Source organism: Felis catus, chromosome D4, assembly GCF_018350175.1.
Source record: "Felis catus isolate Fca126 chromosome D4, F.catus_Fca126_mat1.0, whole genome shotgun sequence".
NCBI classification, from domain to species: Eukaryota; Metazoa; Chordata; class Mammalia; order Carnivora; family Felidae; genus Felis; species Felis catus.
Window position 1 is genome coordinate 69,115,931 of NC_058380.1, and position 17,450 is coordinate 69,133,380.

At 37.2% G+C, this 17,450-nt stretch overlaps 1 long non-coding RNA gene across 1 annotated transcript in view; it reads right to left on the minus strand.

Annotated features, from left to right (window-relative positions):
• LOC111557524 overlaps nucleotides 1–16,905 on the minus strand; it is a 338,367-nt gene extending 321,462 nt beyond the window's left edge. Inside the window, exons 1-2 of the long non-coding RNA XR_006588991.1 lie at nucleotides 14,786–16,905; nucleotides 8,840–8,895 (exon numbers count right to left, since the gene is read on the minus strand). This is a non-coding gene — a long non-coding RNA (uncharacterized LOC111557524). The remainder of the gene's footprint in view (nucleotides 1–8,839; nucleotides 8,896–14,785) is intronic.
• Nucleotides 16,906–17,450: the final 545 nt, after the last annotated feature.

The following is a 17,450-nucleotide window of genomic DNA, read 5'->3' on the forward strand; positions in this document are numbered from 1 at the left end:
CATCAGCTACTTCTTTGGGTGTCGTGGTGCTCAGCATCTTCTTTTCTTTTTGTCTTTTCTTTTCTTTTTGTCTTGTCTTTTCTTTTCTTTTCTTTTCTTTTCTTTTCTTTTCTTTTCTTTTCTTTTCTTTTCTTTTCTTTTCTTTTCTTTTCTTTTTTTGAGGAGGGTTTATAATTGTCCCAAGCCATGGAAAAGATGGCACAGAGCACTTCTTGCACCTCAGCGAGATCCTGCGCTGAAGAAGCTGTAGAGGACCACTGTGTGGACCCTGCCACCCCACCACATGGACACCCAGGTCTGCCCCTCCACCTCACACGCCCCAGCTGCACAAGGTCACTTCTCCTCCTCCTCCCAAACCACGCCGAAACCACAAGTGAGACAATTCTTCTCAGATTTCCTGTGTTGGCATAAAAGTTCACACCCTGCTTCCCTCCAGCCTGCCCTTTGTGTCTCAAAAGCCTGTGCTGAAGGTTAAAAAAAAAAAAAACAAAAACAAGAAAAAGAAAACCAAGAAAAAGAAAGCCTGTGCTGAAGGTTAAAAAAAAAAACAACAAGAAAAGAAAACCTCTCTGTTTCTTACCCTTTCAGTCCTGTTTCCCCAGAGTCAGCGTGAAAGCCGCCAAGGAAAGGTCACGTGCAAGGGGGGAGAGGTTCATATTCCAAAACATCATCCCACTGATTCAATTACTGTCTGCTCCTCAACAACTGTGAGCAGCATGAGGGCAGAAGCGCCATTCCTGATGCCTGCAGCCCAGTGCTGAGCACCACTTCTGGCACAGCTGTGCGGTCTCAGCAACTCCCCACTGAACAAATACACTGAGTTATCTATCACGATTTTTGCTTATCAGATATGGAGAAGTTTGGCTGCAACAAACGGTATTCTTAACAACTTCCAACAGTGCAAAGTTTCAATCAAGCAGAAACATGCCTTATTTCGAAGTGGAATACTGGAATACTTAGTGTAAACTGTTGAATTAAACAGATTTATGATAGTTCTGCAAGAGTAAAAGTTTACAAGGTGTTTTAAAGAAACTGATATCACACGCCATATAATTTCCACAAGCATTTCAGTGTAAGACTGTGTAATTCCTCCGCATCTGATGGTGATGTAAGTGCAGGCATCCAACACTCAGCCCTCCACCCTCAGTCAAATGGGATGACCAACGGATATAAAATTAGGGAAAAACCAGCATCAGCGTTGGAAAATAGGAAGGATGCCATACATATGCCCAACACGTTAGGGGATGTATATTTCATATAGGCTAATGGTAATGAACCCAAGGCACCATTTAGGCTCTATTCATGATTGTCCCTATGATAGAGAAGGAGTAGAAAGGAAGTAGAGGGACCAAGACAATCCCTAGAAGAGTAATTTGCAGGGATGAAAAGAGATCTTGGGATGGGAAAACCCAACCATCAAAATGCTAGTTCTGCTGCTAGCCTTTCTCCTTAAGCCGGGACCCATCTCAAGAAGAAACTGCTCACAACAGAAGCAAAAGGCCACGTCAAGTAGGAGGCCATGCCAAACAGCGGGTTGGTCCTAGGTCCTGAAAAGAAGCTGCACGTACGAATAAGAAAATCACCTTGAAGACATAAAATGCTTCTTTTGAAACATGTACTCTAAGAAATAACACAAATATACTAATTTGTTTCTCAGAAAGACTCTGGAGGGCTTCTGAATGAGTCTCTGATAACAGAGTCAGGAGTGGAAGTAAAAACAAAACAACACAATACAAAACAACTGTTGGATGTGGCATAGATGACTGACTGTCCAAAGATTCATGGTCTCCCTTCCATTGTTATTCTTTGAAGATACCTTCCACTTCACATTACGGTAGAGCCATAAGAACAGTTCTTGCCAAAGGAATATGAGTAAAAGTGAAGTTCGACTAAGGCTTTTGAGAAACCAGTATGTCTTCTCTGTCAAATCTGCCTGCTTTGGCAGAAAGGTCCTCAGGAATGGAAGAAAACTGGGACTCTGGATCATCAAGGGGTGGAGGAGGGTAGGGAATAAACTTCTATTGTTAAGAATGTTGGAGTTTAATTCATGCAAATTGTTTAATGGCTGCAAATTCCTACTTTCCCAGCATCCATGCCCTGTTGCAATGTGACTGCAATGCCTTGGTGAGATAGGGAAACTAAAGAAACTCCATAAAGGACTGCTTTTTTGCTCCTTTTCCTGCTTCCATTCTTGTTAGGATCTGCATCCCTGCCTTACCCACACCTTATAGTACAGATAATGTTTGTCCTCCTTGTAAAGGCCAAGGAGTTGATTTCCTTGGAGCCTTCTAGCACAATAGACAACATCTAATGAGTGACAAGGAGGAGTTATCATGTGTATTTTCCGGGCCACTAACTCACCAAGACCCCTGGCTCTAGGGCACAAGTGGCTTACAGAAGACACCTAAATACTCACCTTTGCTCCTGGACACCTGAGGAGACTTGTACACCAGAGCACAAGTCCCAATACAACCCCAGAACCCAGGTAAAGACAAGATTCACTCTTCTTTCTTTTCCCAGTCTCCCAGACATTCCGCACTCTCACTAGGTCTTCAATAAACTCTGTTCTCGCTTTCCTTACACTTGCATTTGATTTCTAGGCTGCACAAAGCCAAGGACCCTCTTGGCTAAAACTGTGGAATCCCCTCTAATTCCTTGGACCTAGCCTGCATCATTGGGAAAGGAAAAATTCCACTTCTTCTCTATACTGTCTTTACCAACTAAAGGAAAACTCTGTTTTTCCATACTCTACTATGCTCACACTAATACTAATACTTCACTTCTGACAACAGATGTGTGAGTATTTTTCCATACTAAGCAATTCTTCAATTCTCTGTGGACAGCTGGGTATTCTAGCTACCTGGAGTTCACATCAGATCCCACAGGTTAAGGGCTCAGTTCCACAAGACTACCCCCACTTCAGATGCCAATCACAAGTTCAGGTTTTTATCTGTGCTTCTCACCGACTGGCAATAAATTGGGGGTCCCATGAATCCCTCCTTTGGTTCAACAATTTGTTAGAATGGCTCATAGAACTCAGGAAAACAATTTACGAACCACATTATCAGTTTATTATAAAAGAATACGACACAGGAACAGTTAGGTGTAAGAGACGCACAGGGCAAGGTGTTGGGAAAGGGACATGAGCTTCCACGCTCTCTCTGGCATGCCACCCTCCCAGTACCTCCATGTGTTTGGCAAAGTGAACTTCTCCAAACCCCTTCAGTTAGGATTTGTATAGAGGCTTCACTATGTAGGTAGGATTAAGTCATGGGCCATCACTGATTAAGTCAAGCACTAGCCCCTCTCCTCTCCCCAGGGATTGGAAGGTAGGCCTGAAAGTTCCAACCCCCTAATCATGTGGTTGATTCCCTTGAGTCTATTCAGAAGCCCCCAGCCACCACCTTCTCATTAGCATCCAAAAGATATGTCACTATGGAGATTCCACAGGTTTTAGCTTCAGAACAGGGATAAAGATCAAATGTATATTTCTCATTATCAATCACAATGCCACACCCTCTATCCAGAGGTGGATAGAATCTGGCTGGCCTTGTGACTTGTCTAGACTAACAGGAAGTGTCAGAAGTAACGTGGGCAAGTTCTAGAGCCTAGGCCTTGAGCTCTGTCTTCACCTATTGGGACATCCTCATCACCATGTAATGTGGCCTGGGTCATTAGAGAGAGAGGTTGGAGAAAGACCCCTGTAACAGCCAATACCAAGGCCTCAGACTGCATGAAACCATCTGAGGCTATCTTAGACCCTCTAGTGCCAGGTGAAAAGATAAAGACAATAGCCATGGGAGTGAGTCCAGGAGAAACCAGTAGAAGAATCACAGAAATCAAAATGAAGAAAAAAAAATAACATTAAAAAATACAGTAGAGATAAAACAGACATCTTTGTATTGCAAATTTCCAGAAACAACGGAGTGCTGTCTACAGCATTTTGAGGGGAAAATATTGTGACAAAGAATTCTATAACTAAACAATTGAGTCTGTATATGAAGCTAAAAAAAAAAAAACCAATTAGTGATTTAATCAAGACATAAACCAAAATTTTTACAATTCAAGAATGTGGAAGTTGTGGTAGAAAAGCTTCAGTGATATAATTAAAGTTGTTTAAATAATTATAAATATGGTTTTAAAACCTAATATAGACATTAATAATAATTCTCAGAAAGGAAGCTACATGATGAAAATACTAATTTGGGTCAAAATCAAAACTTATTTTCAATAAAAATTAGGACATGAGGGAAAAAATATATGCAAGTATGTTAACTTTCTTATGCAATGGAAATAAACATAGTTTAATTCTCAACATCAATAATTAGAGAAAATACATTCAAATTTTTTTAATTAAAGGAAAAATATATAAGCCAAATTTAAAAACTGTCCTTCTTATTTTTATCAGTGAGACTTCGAGCAATATATCTCTGCTCCAGAGATTTTATTTGTTTATTGTGATTTATTTGTTTATTTGTTTATCTCTCCAGAGAAGTTTGTTTATTGTGAGAGAGAGAGAGAGAGAGAGAGAGAGAGAGAAAGAGCACAAACCATGAGATCATGACCTAAGTTGCAGTCAAGAGTCAGATGCTTAACCAACTGAGCCATCCAGGCACCCCAGAATTATTAATAAATTATATATAAATACATGTACCATTGTATGTACATGTATATGTACATTCATTATAGAACATACAGTAACAGAATCATGAAAAGCATGAGATATAACCTGAAATTAACATTAATTTAAAACAAATTCTACTAATAATACAAACAACTTTTTGGTTTCACTAAAATAATAACTTTTATTGAGAGAAGAATGATTAAATTTGCTTCCAATGTTTTTGAAAATCTTGGTTCCATATCTTGCAATGTGGCAATTCAAAGGTGCAATTCTGGGTCCGTTTTTATTTCAAACTTGGTTTTCATGACTAATAACTAAATAAGATCTTTCAAGGAGATTAGACAAACTCAAGGCAAAGAAACATGTCATTCACTACACTTAAAAATCAAGACACTTGTGTTCTATTTCCCCCTCTACCAATTATGTAATTGTTATTGTTGAACTGTGGTAGTAAATTTCCACTTTCAATTGTTCTTGAAAAGGTACCAGTATGTCTTATATTTTTATTCTTCAACAAATGGTTTTAAAATTATCTAAAACTTTTAAATAGGATAAAAATTCTATTTCAAGTTTTTAAAGTATGTTGATATGAGAGACTATTTTTTTATAAGTGTAACATTTATATTGATTTCAGCAATGTATCAGATAGCAATGGAAACACCAGGAAACATTTCCAAACATCCGTTTTGAAAACGTTCTCTATTACCTCATAATGTGGCTGATGGTGAATTCCTGCCAGGAAAAGGGAAAGTATTACCTAGTCTACTTTTTTGGGGGGTAGTGGTGGTGGTGGAAGGGAGAGAGTTGTTATTATTGTTCTCTTGTGTTTGTGTTCGCACAATGGACGTTACTTTTAACCTGCCTTTTTTTTTTTTTTTTCAGGAATTATTTTTGAGATTCTTGCCAATTTTGTGAATTAGCATAGATAAAAGTAAAAGAAATAACCTTTAAAACCACTTACCTGAGCACACTTAAATTCCAGTGAGTCAAGAAAACTGAGCATAATGTAAAAGTGTCACCATCATTCACCCTGACTCTAGAAATCACTCTCTTCTACCTCACTCACTGTGAATAAACAGAGTGGGTCTGCCTTACATGTGGACCTGAGCAAAATACCGGTATCAAAGCATATTAAATATTAGTAAAGCTTAATATCTTTCTTATTTTTAAATAAAAAAATATTTTCTTCTGACTTTCCAATGAATGATCTTATACACCAGCTGGGACATATACATCCCACTCTGGAGAATAAAATTCTAATAAAATAAATCAGTATGGAAGCATAATAGAAAGACGATCATAGAAATGAGACCAAATGTATCAACTGTGACAGTAAATATAAATGGTCAGAAATCAAAACATAACTGGAAGAGACACCTATAAATCCAAAGTATTAAATTATTTTAAAAGATCAAACATACAAAGAAAGGGAAAGCATTCTTATGTTTTAGCAAGTCCAATCAAATAGGAATTAGGACTCACAATAAAAATTTCAGACAAAAGAGAATATGCAGCAAGTAGTATTAAACAGGATTGGGAATATCCTTGCATATTGACAAAAAGCACAGTACACAGAGATTTCAAGAATAAAAATGCATATAAATTAGAAATACTAGGTAAAATATTCAGAAACACAACTATTAGAGACTAAAATACCAACCCAACTTTGGCCATTCAAGTAGATAAAAACCAACGAAAGATATAGACAATCTGAATAACAAAGTTAATAAGTTAATATATACATAGTGATTTCAGGGGAAGAAAAGAGAATATACCTTCATTAAAAGACCTTAAGGAACATTTACATATGTATGTCATATATTTGGCTACAAAAATAAAGGCAAGATAAATTCTCAAAAGTAGAAATTGTATATATAGGTCATGTTCTCAGAGCACACTGAAATTGAAATGTAGAAATTAATAACTTATATGGTGTCACTGGCTTTTCACTATAAGCCTGTCTCTCTAAACCATTCTAAAGCTTTCCCTCAAAACATCATAGAACTACTGTCACCTAGGAATACATAAATTTATCATGTTCTTAGAATATTCCTCTTCTAACTTTATGGAAAAGTGTAATTCAAGGCTTAGTCCACTTCAAAGTTGAAGAAATACATGTATATTGTAAGGAATTTTGACAATCAATAAAAGTGAAAAAAAAAAGGAAAGTAAAAATCATCCATAAGCACACCACCCTGAGATATTTTTGAGATATAACCACTTCAGGCTTTTTCCTACACACACACACACACACACACACACACACACACACACACACACACTCATGCAAGCACCCACATGCTTTCCCCCCCGACACACAAAATAGAGTCATAGTGTAAGTTTTTAATTTTCTATTCATTAACTAATGTATCACAGGCATATTTCCATGCAATGAATGACAAGCTACACTACTGTCTCCAAAAACAGTGATTTTTCTACGGTGCACGAATATACCAGGAGTTAATTCACAAATCCTCTACTGAACTCCTTCTTTATTCATTGATCTATTAATATTTAACCACATTGCTTACATGTGTGCCAGTGTGTCATCTGACAGTGTTTTCTGTGGATTTTCTCTGTTGTTCCTTGGTTGATCTAGTTTAATTTGTAATATTTTGTATTTTGTTGGATTGGTTTGGTTTTGCTAAAATATTTTTAATTTTTATACAGTCAAATCTTTTTTTCTTTTATAATTTCTGATTTTAATGTCATTAAAAACACCTTACATATCCCAAAATTATAGAAAGATTTTTTTTATATTTTGGTTTTAAATGTACTTTAAAAACTTCAATCTGTTTGAAATGTATTTGGGTGCAAGTCATGAGGCTGTGAGAAAGTAAAACATAATGGTTAAAAGCAATGAACCCAGAGTCTAGACTGCCTGGGTTCCAATTCCAGCTCTACTTCTGACTAATTGTATGATCTTGGATGAACTACTTAGCTTGTCTGTATCTCAATTTCCTCATCTGTAAAATAGTGATAATAATAGTATCTACTTATGGAATTCCTGTGAAAATTAAAAATGTTAATTGGTATAAAATATGGAGAGCTATGCCTAACACATAGCACTAGCTACCATTTTTCCAGATGACAAGCCAATTGTGCCAATCCATTCACTAAATAATCTCTGCTCTTATTCCTAATTTGAAATCTCATTTTTATCACTTACTAAAATCTAGTATACTATCCATCTGTCTGGCCCTATCCCTGTACCAACAATTTTTAAATTACTTTGCAACTTTCTAACATGCTTTCATGTATCTGTAGTAGCAGGCCTTCATCATTCCTCTTTTCCAAGGTGTTCTTGACTCACGCTACCCTGATATTTTTCTAGATGAACTTGAAAATATCTCACCAAATCCTAAAAATAATTCCATTGGACTTTTAATTGGAAAAGGGTTGAAGCTCTGGGTTTAGGGGTAATTAGCCTCTTTACATCAAAAAATTTTAATGACAAATAGTTTACATTTTCCAAAAATATACATTGCCTCCATTTAACAGACACACAAGGTTCAAAAAAGCTCAGGAGCTCACAGAGCAAATAGGTCTCGAGATTTATATCTGGATCTAGGTTGTCCTCTAGATGAATGTGTAACTTAGTTATGTGATTTATGATAGTTAACTTGAATAAAAATATACTCAAATATAATTTTAAGATTTTTTTTTTACCAACATGTCCACATTTTCACATTTTCCTAGCCATTCTCTTCCTGTTTCATGGTGTGCATTCCAAAAGCAACATGTAATCTTGGATGTCAATAAATTCTGTAAGCAGTGGCAATGTTCTCTTCCCACAGCATGATTGTAAGCAGAGAAATCTCATTAAATGCTGACATTTATTTCTTTTTCATAGGGCATCTAACCTAGAGACAATATGCAAATGTGTATGAGTTTTTTAGCTATATAAGGTATGTTTAATAAAAGAATTTTTCAGTGTTGCAAGTTTTTTTCACTGTTTGATGAGAAAGCCTTTGACAGTCTACTGTGTTAGCATTTATGCAGGTCCTGCAGTAAACAGATAAAGACGACACAGTCTCCTATCTCAAGAACTGTAGATTTAAGTGGTTAGATATGGAGAAATAATTTAAATACACTTGGATATTATTGTACTTCACTTCTTAGAAATATGGTCAAGGTAGAGGGAAATCTCATAAAGAAGAGGAGCAGAGAATTCTTCGGGACCCACTGGGGCCTTCCTTGAACATGTGATCTTACCTGGGGCTTGATGGATGAGTGGGAGTTCATCACTGGTTAACAGAAGAAAAGGAAATCTAGGAAGAGAGAAAAACACGAGGAAAAGTTGTGGGGGCAGAAAAGCAGGTTATAGTTGAGAAACTGCACATGATTTCATATTCTGACCATTCAGTATAGATAGTTTCCATCCCCAAAAAGATGTCTTAGAACTTCAGTCTATGAAGACTTAATCAGACTCCTGTCACCCAATCAGCCATCTTTTCTCAAGGTCACTTTTCATACCATCGATTACTTAGTCTTATCTCTCTTCTGACTTGAAACTTCCCTAATCTCTTCTTTTATAGTTTGGAAATAATCCTGAGCAAAAAAATTCATAAACACCTTCCAGCTTCTCTTTTGCTGAGGTGAAAATTTTGACTGAGTCTTACCCATTTGTACTAGTCAATTGAAAAGTATGGTTAATGTTATGCAGTATTAACACATTGATCATTAGAGTAACAGTCCCCTACATTTTGTTTGGAAACCTATCCAATCCCAAACTCCCAGTCTTTCGTAAATCTGGATGCAGGGCCTGGGTTTCTGCATTATCTCTGTAAGGGAACAAAAGCAGGTCAAAGAAAATACATAGGTTTGGAGAGTGAACTTAGGTTCTGGTCCCAGCCTTGCTATTTGTGCTGTGTGTGATCTTGGGTAAGTCATTTGTCTTTCTGAGCCTCCATTTCCTCAGCTAGAAAAGAAAATGCCCTTGGATTTGCTTACTTGGGTCTCTACGAGGAACAAAAATGAATTATGCACATGAAAAGTCCAGGTAAACTTTCAACTTTTGGAGGATGTCTTAAAGCCTGAGGAAAATAAAATCCTATGAGTGAAAAAACTGGATAACCTCCAGCTCAGTAAAAATTGCCAGTCTTTGAGTGCATTTGATTCTATCACATTGGTAAGTCAGTTTATGAAACTCAGCTGCAACACATACCACATGGTATAAATCATAATTCCTGGGCAGCAAATGTTCCTAAATTGTGTCCATGATGATTTTATAATTAGAAACAACACATGTGGGAAGCAGAGACTAAGTACCTAAAAACTGCTCAAAAAACCTTGCAGGAATCCACTAATCTAGGTCCTGCCTTGGTCCGTTGTAGATCCAAAAAGACAAGATTAGGGACTTGAGGATACTTCATGGCAAGGGTTTGTCTTCTGTCTGTGCTGATGAGAGTCATCAGGGGGCATTTCTGACTCTGCAGCCCTCCACTTCTGTCTCCTTTTCTATTTCCTTTTGCCTCTCTCATGCCACTAGCATGGCAAACCCCTTGGGCTTCATTCCCAGACTTATTTTGGCAAGGTGTCCACGTTCCTGCTTCCAGTCTCACGCACTGATGGTCCTAGCCAGAGCAATAAGGCAAGAAAAAGAAGTAAAAGTTCTGCAAATTGGAAAAAGAAGTCAAATTGTCTTTTATTTACAGAAGCCATGATTGTCTAACTAGGGAATTTTAAGGAATCTATTAAAAAAAAAACTACTAGAACAAAGAAATAATTTACCATGGTGACAGGATATCAGGTTGATATATAAAAATAATTAATATTTCTAAATACTGACAACAAGCAATTAAAAATTTACAATAGCAACAAAAACATAAAATACATAGAATTAAATTCATTTTAAAAAGAGAAATTTAGGGGGTGAAAGAAATGTTCTACATTTTGATTTATAAGTATTTACATTTGTTAAGACTCTTTAAACTCTATACTTAAAATCTGTGCTTTTTATTGAATGCAAATTTTACCTTAAAATAAAAAAAAAAAACAGATTGCTAGATTTTTTTTTAAAGCTTCCTCTAAAACATTAGGCTCAGTAAAAGAAGCCAGACACAAAAGGTCACATAATGAATAACTACATTTACATGAAACACCCAGAATAGGTAATTCCATAGCCATAACTCAGATTAGTGATTGCCAGGGGCTGGGAAAAAAAGAGAAACGGAGAGACTGCTTTATGGGTACAGGTTTTACTTTGGTGTGATGGAAATGTTTTGGAACTAGACCAGAGGTGGTTGGCTGCACAACATTGTGAATGTATAAAAAGCCACTGAATTGTTCCATTAAAATGGTTAATTCACTGTAATGTGAATGTCACCTCACTAAGTTATGTAAAAACAAACAAACAAACATAGAAACAATGTCGGATTAGAAAGTGGATATGAGTGTGCTTGAGATCTGGAGTTGGTGACTTCCCCTTTCTGAGCCTGAGCTCTCCTAACTACGGCCTCAGGGCATATGCAGTGTGCCTGGCCCTGCTTTACATGCTTTTCCTCATTCGATCACCATTTACAGATGAAGAAATTGGGCTTAGAGAAGTTGAATGATTTGCCCCTCCTCTGTATTACAACAAAGATGGACCCCGTATCTCTCATCTCTTGAAGCTCTAGCTCTCCTTCTATGGTTGGATCGGCAGACAGCCCCACTTCCGCATCCTTCCGGAGCTAGGTAATGAAGTGGATCTCTGAGGCCTAATCAGATGTGGGAGCTCTAAAGGGGCCTTGGAATATAAACCAAAATCGGACCCTCAAATCTCTGGCCTAATATCAATTCCAACCATCCCTGGCTATAGGCTTTATTTATCATTGTGAAATTCCAAGTATCTATCCTTTCTGGAAATTAAAGCAGAGAGGGAATTCTTCAAGAGCTTTCTCTGTGATTATATGCGGAAATGAGCACTCTAAACTAACTAGAGTACTTTATTCTTTTGAGCAGCCTTTTATTTTATGTTGAGCGGCTTGTGTGCAAATTGCAATCTAAGTTCTTTCTTCCCAAGCTTCTGCAGTTTTCCAGTTTGCAGCTTACTTATTATTCCTTGCAATGTCATAACAACAGGTTAAATCCAAGCTCTTGCAAGGTTTGTGCCAAGATGGGTTTTTTTTTTAAATCGTATCTAAATTACTTCATGAAACAATGTTCCTATCTGCCTCCAAGCTGCTGTCAGGGCTGAGGCCAAAATCTGTGCTAGGAACAGAGCAAACTGAGCCAGAGGTCCCCAGGGAAATAGCAGAGTAAAAATCAGCTCTGGGGAGAGCCCTCAGTAGACATCGTCTTATTTCATATTTTCCTCCAAATGGTATAGGTGGTGCCCTTGCAAAGTATATTTCCTAATCAGACTCTGATTCTACATGGGTTAGAAGCCCCCAAACTATGTACCCGTGGCTTTCCTCTAAAGCTCTATTGTGATAAAAATGAAATAAAAAGAAAACATCTCTGTTTTCTTAGACTAAGACTCCTCACCCTTAATATAAAATTTTGTCATTCATTTATTCAGCAAACGTTCTCTGAATGCCTGCTAAATTACAAGCGCTGGGTATAAACATATGGATGAAAAACATTGTCCCTGCCCTTCAGAAAGTCACTCTCTGACGGGAGTGGTAATAAAAACAGATTATTACAGTACGAAGTGATAGAAGGTATTACTGTCGAAAGGTGGATTAGTGTTGCTTTGAGGGTCAGTGCTATATTATCCTTTCTATTCTCATTTGTTTATTCATTCTTCATTCGCTCAGCAAACATTTACCAAGTAACCAGAGTGTGTAATGTGCTATTCATTACTCTGGGGTCCACAAAAATGAATTGGTAGTCTCTTCAACAAATGGTATGGGGAAACTGGACAGCTATATGCAAAAGAATGATCCTGGACCACTTTCTTACACCATACACAAAAATAAACAAAATGGATTAGGTCTCACCTAAATGTGAGACCTAAAACTATAAAAACCCTAGAAGAGAGGAGAGGCAATAATTTCTCTGACATTGGTCATAGCAACACCTTTCTAGATATATCTCCTGAGGTAAGGGAAACAAAAGCAAAAAAAAAAAAAATGATTATGACTTCACTCATATGAGGACTTTAAGACACAGAACAGATGAACACAAGGGAAGGGAAGAAAAAATAATATAAAAGCAGGGAGGGAGACAAAACATAAGAGACTCTTAAATATGGAGAACAGAGGGTTACTGGAGGGATTGTGGGAGGGGGGAATGGGCTAAATGGGTAAAGGGCATCAAGGAATCCACTCCTGAAATCATTGTTGCACTATATGCAACTATTTTGGATGTAAATTTAAAAATTAAAATCAAAATTTAAAAAAATGATTAGGACTACACAAAATAAGAAGCTTCTGCCCAACAAAGGAAATAATCGACAAAACTGAAAGACAATCTACTGAATGGGAGAACATACTTGCAAATGACACATCCAACAAAGGGTTAATACCCAAAAAATAGTAAGAAATTATACAACTCAACACCAAAAAATCCCAAATAATCCAATAAAAAAATAGGCAGAACACATAAACAGACATTTCTCCAAAGACATACAGATGGCCAACAGACACATGAAAAGATGCTCAACATCATTTATTATCAGGGAAATGCAAATCAAAACCACAATGAGATATCACCTTACACCTGTCAGAATGGCTAAAGTCAAAAACTCAAGAAACAAGTGCTGGCAAGGATATGGACAAAGTGGAACCCCGTTGCATTGTTGGTAGGAATGCAAATTGTGTGGCCACTGTGGAAGACAGGAGGTTCCTCAAAAAATTAAAAATAGAGTTACCATATAGTCCAATAATCATTCTACTGGGTATTGACCCAAAGAATACAAAAATGCTAATTCAAAAGGATACACGCACCCTTATGGTTACTGCATTATTTACAATAGCCAAACTATGAAAGCAGGCCAAGTGTCCATCAATAGATGAATGGATAAAGAATGTGGTATATATATCTACAATGGAATATTATTCTGCCATAAAAAAGAACAAAATCTTGTCATTTGCAACAACATGGATGGATCTAGAGAGTATAATGCTAAGCAAAATAAGTCAGAGAAAGACAAATACTACATGATTTCACTCAGCTGTAGAATTTAAAAAACAAAACAAATGAACAAAGGGAAAAAAAGAGAGAGAGAGTCAAATAAAAAAACAGACTCTTAACTTTAGAGAACAAACTGATGGTTACCAGAAGGGAAGTGAGTGAGGGATGCGTGAAATAGGTGAAGGGGATTAAAAGTATACTTATCACCATGATACACTTAGTAATGTAGAGAATTGCTGAATCGTTATATTGTACACCTGAAACTAAAATAACATTGTATATTAACTACAATTAAAATTAAAAGTGAATGGGATAAAATTGTGTGTGCAAAGTCTTTCTTGATTTATTAGAGAGACAATGCAAGTGCCAGATATCTTCTGTTAACCCTCCGGATCTGTCATTCACTTATTCCACTCTTCCCTGTGATGCACAAAGTTCATCTTTAGTGGACTTCAACCGATGACTTTTCCTCCAGATGTGTTTTCTATAGACAGACCACTCTACCATTTGAATTCCTTGATCGACATTCTCCTAGCAAAGTGACAGCATACACATTTTTCTATTTCAGTATTTTCATAAACCATGTCCACAGGGTCTTTTCCATATGCATCACAATAGAGATATTTCTTAATTTTTCAGGTTTTCTGCTGTATTAAATTTTATAAATTATACCTTCTACCATTGCAATCTGCTGTTGCTGAGATTATTTCACCAAGTCCATTTTTTTAAACGCTAAAAATTTAGCCTAAAACACCTTAATCTCTTATCAATTTTTAATCAATAAGCTTAAATATATGTATATTTTCTGTTATAAATATTACTTTATGTTGACCATTTCTATGTGTAATACTTAGTTGTGATGTCATGACTTAAAAACAAAATATTTTTTAATTCTTTAACTTAAGAAGAACTTTTCATTTTACCTCAGTAGGATTAAAATAGCAACATCAAAGGAATGCAGTCAAAATATTTTGCCTTACATTGGACAGTTTCTTATATTTCTATATCTATAAAAGCACTGAGCACAGTATATTGGGATTCATGTCTGCCTCCCTCAAGAAAACACATGCTCCTTAAGGGCAGAAATTAAGTATTATTCACCTCTAGGAGAACAATGCCTTGCCTGGCCTGCTCCAGATGGTAAGTGAAGTGAGTTGATTGTAGAGTCATAAGTTGTTGTTGTTGTTGTTGTTGTTGTTGTTGTTGTTGTTTTAATTATCTTTGCATACTCTGTGTATATGACTTTCCAGGTGTTTCATCTAAAGAAGTAAGCAGCTTAGTGTTGTCAACATTCTTAGATGTGGAGAATACTCAAGTTCAGCCCTGGTATCCACTTACTTTGATTAACTCTGTTCCTACTCTTGTCACCATTCAAGCTCATTTATCCACACCACTTCCTAGGCCCTGCGTAAAAATATTCAAAGTCTCACACACTAGTCCTCCAGCCTTTGACCTATCATTTCTGGGGTTAGATTCTCATCAGCCAGGATCTGCACCAGGAGCTGAGAGAAAATAGGTTGAAGAGGAAGAGGGAAGAGAAAGTCAAGGAGGAAAGAAGGGGAGAAATGATGTGCCAGCATGCATTCATTGGTCTGTTTATTGAAAGTTCCACACAGGTAGTGAATTTGTATCTTTTATTCACTATTATGGATCCAGCTTCTAGAACACAGCTTTTCACATAGTAAGTGCTCAATAAACATTTTTAACAGATGGAAGACCTGATAAAGGACACTGGGATTTCTTGAGAACCTACTATTTGATAGGTTCGGTGCTAAAGACTTTCACCCATGATCTCACTTTAAATGTAATCCTCACACCATCTTTGTGAGGTAGATCACCTTACCCCTATTTTACAGAGAAGCACACTGAGCCCTTACTACTATATACAAGCTGTTGGTAACATTTCACAGATCAGACATCATGGAGTAAAGGATTTGTCAGAGTGAAAGGGAACCCAGAGATGAGCTAGGTCATCTCAATTTACTGATGGAGAAAATAACACTCAGATGGCTGAAGCGACTTGCCAAGGTCTCACTGGGATTAGGGTTGGAGGCTAAACCTGAACTCAAATCTCCCACCTCAGTTGAAGACTTGCCTGTTCTTGAGGCCTCTTGCTGTTCTGATCACTGCTACATTTACAGGAATGGAAACCACCAGACATACCCCCAAAGAGAGCTAATTCTAAGTGTTCTTTGAATCATGTTCTACAATCACCCAGCACCTCTGACCACCACCAACTCCATGAATTTTGTTTATCCACCAGGGTGACCCTGCATGCAGCTCTTGGCCCTTTAAGCCCCTACTTGTATTGGTCCTAACAACAGAGGAACTTCTATACTTGGCAGAGAAACATTTACCAAAGAACAGAACATGTTCTTTTTCTTGTTTTAACTTGACTCCATTGTTCACCAAATATATTTTTCCTTCTGTGAAGTATACCTGAACAGTTTATGACAGGATTTAACATTAAAACCTGTAATATAAAGATCTCTCTTTGTCTCTATACCCTGACGGTTTGTCAAATAAGGTTAATGTAGATTGCTAAAGGCATAACTACATTATTAGACAATCCTTCAGGTTAGTTCTTTGCGTCCGTGCATGTTGCAGACAGCAGAATCAACAAGAGGAATGGGGATCAGGAAGCAAAGGAAGGGGAAATGCAAATATGAACTTGTAATTCTGACAGGCACCAGTTCTGGCTACTCTGGAGGGCCACATTCTGGATTCCTGAGGTCGACATCACACAAGATCTACCTCATTTCTTGGGCACTCCCCTACTTTGCATCTCAAGTAAACACTTCCCTATTGCTGTCACTTATGTGCTTCTTTATTGATCTAAGAAAATGAGATTATTTGTCATTCAGAACTAAATTTGATAGTATTTATGGATGCATAACATGAGCTAGGTGTTTTACCAAGCAAATGAGACAGTAAGTAGATGCAACAGATGCTGGTTAATGCTGAATTCACACCCACATCATCTCTTGACTGGACTGTTCCAAGAGTCTCTTGACCAGTTTCTCCGCTTCCTTTCCACCTCCAAAGCATCATCTCAAAGTGATCTTTCTAAAATACGAATTTCATCATGTCACACACATAGCCCCCACTGCTTATAACACTTGAATGTTACCTACAGAAGGAAGTACCGACTCGTCAACATGGTAGATAGACAGGTGCTTGAAAATCTGGCCTCAACCTACCAGCCTGACACTCTCCATCTGACACCACATTGTTTCTGCTACCACAACACTTCATGACTCATTTCTCAATAGGACAAGCTGTTGCTTCACAAGGATTACTCTTGTGCCTTTTTTCCAGATCTCCTACTCATACTTCATGACCCTGGGAAGCATCAAGATCTTTTCAGGTAGAGCTAGCCATGAGTTTCTTGCATTAGAACTGTGATAGCACCAAAACCTAGTTATCGGATTCCTTATCCATCTACCCTATTGGACGGTGAGCTCTTCAAAACAGGAGACTATGTTTTATATTTACTTATCACCCCAGCAATTATCACAGTGCCTGCAAAAGAGTAGGAATCAAAAAAATATTCATCAAATGGTCATACACTGTGTTCAAAGCACTGGGCTAATTGCCACAAGGAATGCACCGAAGGGTTATTCAAAGCCTATCCTTAAGAAACTGGTACTTCATTAGGACAGCTAATACCCACATTAATTTTTAGACTATGTGTGCAAATACATTTTGGTGGCAAAAATCTCATGGCACCCTATTGGAATTTAAATTACATTTATGGTGATTGCCT